We start from the raw sequence: 6,398 nt of genomic DNA, 5'->3' as shown, positions 1-6,398 counted from the left end.
CGCCCTGACCGCCGGTTTTGGGGTGGTGGGGCGGGACCGCAGCCTCTCCTAGAACCTCAGAGCACCTCTCGGGCATGGCTGATCCTTGGCGGCCCAATCTCCGCCAACAACAAGCCCCGTACTCTGCCCCAGCACCGTGCATGGGCCCTCGGGCTGCACACTGTCCCTGGCATAGCCATGAGATAGGCTGTAAATTGGCTGTAAATTGGCTCCTTCCCTGCCCTCCCCAGTCCCAGCAGCACCTACCCAGTGTGCGGCTCGGGGTACGCCTTCTGCTCCAAAGTCCCCAGAGGCACTGAAGAGGGCTCACCACCCAAAACCAGCCGCGACATCTTTGTGGTCCTCCTGGGAAGTGGTGCCCATTTGCTAAGTATTTTGGAAGACCTGAAAGAAGCAGCCACCCAGTAGCAAAAGACCCCAGGAGCAGCCTGGGCCAGGCTGTCCTCTTCCACCCCCTATCCCTTTCCTATTGGATGGTGGGCTTTGCAGTCTCTGTAAAGCCTCTCTGTGGTTGGAATTTTGAGATGAAACATTCCCAGCATAACAGCTTGGTGATAACCATTTGGGAATGTTTCCTGGGGTGGAGGGATCCCTTCGCTGTCTGACCTTCACGGGATTAAGTCAATGTGAACGCTACCATTTTTTTCTCCTCTCCCTCCCTTCTCTCTCTGCCAGGATGCGGTATGACTGATTGACTGTCTTGTTTCTTCTCCTAAAACCCAAATAAGGTGGCACTTATTCAAAGTTTTGCCCTGGTGCTACCACTTATGAACCAACACAAGACAGCCACCTGCCTAAATCCACGCCAGCCCCCAGAAGTGAGCTAAGTTAGACATCAGCAGTTTATCCGTATTTTATACACTGTCTTTCTAGTGGCCAAGCAACGCTCCTTCGCCCTGCAGCTTTGGCCCCCATGGCATGCCCTGAAGAGGTTTCATCTCTTTGATCGTTGGGGGTTACGAACCCCTCAAAGCACAGGTCCTCAGAGCAAGTGCAGCACCAGCAGGTCCCCTGAGCCCTTACCAAAATGGCCACATCTCTGCAGTGGCACTGCCAAGGGAGAGAACAGCCGCTCTCACAGAAAGACAACCGCTGTGTACGCGTCTCGGTGTTTTAAAGGCTGAGGGAGCTATTTTGAGAGCTGAAATAACATTCTTCCTGCTCTGGCATTTCAAATCTTGTGTTATCCTGGATTAATAAATGGCTCCTCGTAGCATTTGCTTTTTGTAACCCCACAAAATCCAGAGATCTTGGCCAGGTTTTCCCTCTGCGTGTACCTGACGCTGCCCCATGGCACTGCCACACTAAAGAGCTGCAGGCCATGACAAGTGACTGCAGGGCACAGCTTTCTTTGGGCAAGGAGGTGCTATTGCCCACGTGTCACCAAGACAGGTCCCAAAATCAGGTGCCTGGAAAAAAGTATGCTTGAAGTATCAGCGTTAACCACATCCCTGACTGCAAGGCTTCCTGCGATAGCAAAAGTCAAGCAAGCTCACTTTAAAAGTAACAGAGTGGAGGTCTTTGAATTCAGTAACCTCTGGCTTTCAGCAACTGAGGCTGAAGAAATCCTTCTGTCAAACAGGCAAAAAGTGACAGCGCTCAGCCCTGGCGATTTTGGCCAGAAAGGAAAATGCATCGATTAATCAGAAACCGCCTTAGTCACTTCACCTCTGCTGTCAGCCAAAGCTGGAAGGAAAACAATGCAGCATACGGGATTTTAAAGCAATTTCATTTTTGGTAAACTCTGAGCATCTGAGACATTTTGTTCACAGCTCTTTTTTGAGCAGATGGTGTCCCTTCGAGTGCTGGAAAATGCACGATGCTGACAGGCCCACCGAAGACCTCTCACAAATTAAAAAATCACAGCTTAAAAAAAGGGCACAGCCTGGGGACAGCAAGTGTGTGCTGGAGTCCACCCGGTGCAGGACACAACAGAGGTGCAGGGAGGCACCAGCCATCAAGGGGCGGTGTTATGTGGGCCCACAGAGATATTTCCTACAATCCCTTCTTCACGGGACACTAGTCCCACAGGAGGAGCAGCTCCTCTCCCGTGAACCTCGTCCTGCAGCATCCCCCCAACAAGGGGTGTTTGGGTGCAAAGGGAGGTAGGGCATGTGGTCGTGTTGCTTTTGAACTGCATCCCACAATGACGCATCCCTCGCCATAATGCCACACATCCCAAAGCCTGCTGCAAGCTGACCTTGACCTGTGGAAAGAGTCTTTCCTCCCACATCTCCACCAACACTACCTCGACAAAGACAAGTAGCCACAAGTACGTTCCCCCATCTCATTTGGGGTTACGCCTAGCTTTCCCAGGGGTAGGTGTGCTGGAGGCTGACACTGATGTTCCTTCCTGCTCAGCCCATGTCTTCAAAGACACAATTGCAATGACATTGGTGCACAGACGTGACAACGCTCCTGGGATGCTGTGAGCAGCACAGGACTTCTCCTGCCCCAGTCCTCACTGGGTCTTCCTGCTAGGCCACTGAGACCCACTGAGGATCTGCCTGGCCCAGAAAGGGGACCTGCTCCAATGCAAGCAAATGTTCAAAATTATGGCTTTGCTTTGCTGTCTGTTAATTAATATTTCCTCCCCCCGATGCCTTACAGCATGTGCATGTTCCCTGTCCAAATTTCACCACATCAGTGCTCTTCACGGGGACAAAACTGTGCGCCATCTCCTCATCCGCTTTCTTCCAGCAACAGAGAAGTGGGAAGGCTGAGCCCTTGTGTCCGGACATCAAGCAGCAGGATCAGGCCTCAGAGGTATTTTATTTTTCATGTAAAAGAGAGGACGACCGCAGAGCTAACCCCTGCCCTTGCAGACCTCACTCACAGCTCAGGAAGAAACAAAGCAACCTCATTCCCCTCTAACTGCAGTCCTCCCCAGGGTGATATTACCCCTGAAGACTGGCTACGGTTTTACTGGGCTGTTTTTTTGGGGAAAAAAGGTACACAGAGGCGAGGAAAATGGAAAAGGGAATTGCTTTGAGTTTGCTTTCATTCCTGGGAAATATATGTTTTCTGAAAATAGATTTACCACCTGGTTTTCCTGTCCTGCTCCTGTCTGCTCCAAAGCCAGAGTGAGGTCTGGCAAGAAATGTCGCCCACCCAGAAACAGGAGCAGTGGGGGAAAGGGACCAGGGATCACTCAGCAGCAGCCATCAGAGCTGCTGCGTACACTGATGCATGGGCTAAATACAGTGCCTAGGCAACTGTTTCTCAGTTTAAGTGTTAGCCCTCATTTCATTAGCCAGATCATCTCTCATCAAAGCCATCTGTTCCTTTATACAGCTTTTTAAATATTGTGATAGACTTCACTTCTCCAAATGCCCCGCTGCTAAACAGATGCCATCTGAGCATGCGCACCCTTGGCATGGCATTAACAGGTGTGCTCAGGATTTGCTGGAGAGGCAGTCACCTGCAAAGTGCTCTCTCTCACTCTAAGAAATATCCCCAGATCCCAGCCCTCCATGATGAAGCGCTCCCTCTTCCCAGCTCGCCCACATGATCCCAACTGAGAAAAATTCACCTGGATTTGGGACTGGAGCAGCAAATTGAAGTGATCCGCCCCATCTCGCTGCAAGAAAGTGATACCATTTAAATGGTAGGAAGGGAAATGGAGAAAATGGATACAAAATTTCAAAATTTTTTCCATAAAAAGAGAAGTCAAAAAAATTACCGCTGTGATGGCAAATACATGGGACTTGCCTGTGAGACGGTCAGGGTCTGAACTCTGGGGAGGACACCTTGAAGTGCTGGTGTGTGCAGATGAGAGCTGCACGCTGGTGTGCCCCGGCCCCAATGGGCATGTGTTCTGGCCTGGCACAGTCCTAGATGAAGTGGAGAAACACTGTAAAAAAGACAATTTTTTTTTTTTTAAAGAATAATGAGATTTAATAAAATAATTATTTCCTATTATTATGCTATAAATGCTAATGGAATTATGTCAGCCAGGAAAACTTAGTACCCCCAGTTAATATGGAGGTTAGGCATTACTGTGCAGAGATGGTAGGGCACTGTTTCACTTACAGTTTTTATCTGTGCCACTCACTGGAGCTTTTCTCCTGGGCATCTTCCAAGGCTCACAAAAAGGGATTTTTTTTTTTTTTTTTTTTTTGGTCCTGCTTGCACGCTTTGCTGCTCATCTGCTTCTCTTGGGCAGTGGATTTATCTTTACAGATGCAGCTGGTGTGGGGCAGCGGCTGGACAGGCCTGCCGGGGTCAGCTGGCTGCTGATTTGCAAAACCAGGGTGGGAATTCTGCTATCATTTTCTCAGAAAAAGCCTAAGTCAGGGTTTAACTCTCCAGGAAGCGGGACAGCAGGAGATGTACTCAGTAAACACAATGCACCCCATATGCAAGGGGTGATTTAAACAGCAAAAGCCTCCAAACGATCCAGTGGGCAGCTCTGCCCATGCAGGAGCACCCCTGGCTCCTCCACAAACTCAGCCCTTTGCTAGGTTTCAGGGGTTTTGGTTTTTTCCCCTATTCACCCCTGTCTAGTGGGGCTGGTGTGTGCCCCTGGATGCCAAAGGTTTCAGCTCCTGGGCTGGGCACCACTCAGCCAGAGCCATTGCTGGGAGCTGGGGCACGTGGGTATGTGTTACCCAGTATCTCCTTTCCCACTGGGCTCTGCTTTCGGTTTTTCTTTTCATTCTTCTTTTAAAAGAAGATCTTAAGGGAAATTGTACCTTGATTCCCAGAAGTGCCCCAGAAGCTGGTGAAAAGGAGCCCTATAACTCCCTATGCAGTCCTTTCTACATAAGGGTACAGCTACAAAACAGTCCAGGAGCAAAAATACCGAGGTAATACGAGTCCAGTCCAGCCATGCCTTTGGGGCCACAGTCTGGGGGCTGATACATGATCAACCGTTAAAAATCCCTCCAAACTGAGAGCCCTCCCAGCTGCAAATACCCCAAACATCGGCTGACCAGAGCCCATAGGTCTGTCACCACGTTTCCAGCCTGGCATGGACTCCCAGGCTCATGTGGACACAGGAGACCTTTCAGAAGACCTTTTTTTTCCTGGGAGCCTCCCACACCAACAGCTCAATGTGATACCTGAAGTCAGGCTCCATTTCCCACCTGCTGGGCTTATTTCCAGAAAGCCGTGTTCTGGCTGCTGCTTTCTGGGCCTGAAAAATTATCAATGCCAGCCAGAGGACAGCAGTCGCCTTGCACTTGCAAGCTGCGGAGGAAGATAGGGATGCAGACATCATCTCGGGTTACAAGGAAACAGCAGAGCCACTGGAGGAAGTGGGCAGAAAACCGTGCCCGACGCCCCAAGCAGCCTCCTCTGCATCCCTGCATACCTCCCCAGCAACCCCCCACTTTCACCAGGTATTTTTAAACTGGCTCAGGGATATGGTGACCAGCTCAGGGCTGACCATGCACCCTTTTCCCACCCCAGGCCCCCGTGCTAAAGCTCTGCATCCAAGTGCCAAAGGGCCAAGTGAAGTTTTGGTGCTGCCGCACAGGACTCTGGTGCAGCACCTGGCCCGATGGCACAGAGCAGGACTGCCACCAGCTTTCCTGAGCACGGCAGTGGGGCTGCTAGGCAGGAGATGGCACAGGAGATGTCTGCTCCACTTGGCTGCTTTTCAGGGACTGAGAACCCTGCCACATTTCTTCAGTGCTAGCATTCACCCTCTCACCACAGTCCCTTTCTCAAGGCCTAACTCCAGTGCCAGCAGGTTTTGCTCATGCTTGCCTCCAGCTCTGGGAGATTACCCAAATATAGCCCAGCCCATGTGCCTGACCACAGCAGAGATGGGGTTAGATGGAGCCTGGAAGCTACTCTGTAGTCAGCTTTCACAACCTTGGCCTCACGCCACACCCTGATGGTCCTGTTTGTACACGCCTGCCTCCCAGGGCAGGCGTAGCATTTCCTCAAGCCACCCCACGACACAAAGCAGGTGACCTGCTCTGGGGTTTCTGCTGTGGAAGGAGCACACGACTCCTGAGCCAACACTGCATTTCCTAAGGGCCCCACCAGTTCTGGGAAAAAAGGTAAAAAAGAGCCAGTTCCTGCTGTGTGCCAAAGCTGAGGGCCTGGTGTCGTGGTTTAACCTCAGTCGGCAACTGAGCACCACGCAGCTGCTTGCTCACTTCCCCCCCCCCCGGTGGGATGGGGGAGAGAATTGGAAGAGCACAAGCTTAGACAGGTGTACTCTGCGCTGGGTAAAAAACTGGCTGGATGGCCGGGCCCAGAGAGTTGTGGTGAATGGAGTTACATCCGGTTGGTGGCCGGTCACGAGCGGTGTTCCCAAGGGCTCAGTTTTGGGGCCGGTCTTGTTCAATATATTTATCAGTGATCTGGATGAGGGGATCGAGTGCACCCTCAGTCAGGTTGCAGATGACACCAAGTTGGGCGGGAGTGTTGATCTGCTTGAGGGT

This window comes from Aptenodytes forsteri, unplaced genomic scaffold (genome assembly GCF_000699145.1).
Source record: "Aptenodytes forsteri isolate BGI_AS27 unplaced genomic scaffold, ASM69914v1 Scaffold342, whole genome shotgun sequence".
In the NCBI taxonomy this organism is placed as follows: domain Eukaryota; kingdom Metazoa; phylum Chordata; class Aves; order Sphenisciformes; family Spheniscidae; genus Aptenodytes; species Aptenodytes forsteri.
The sequence above is the reverse complement of the archived record's forward strand: the minus strand, read 5'-3'. Positions refer to the sequence as shown.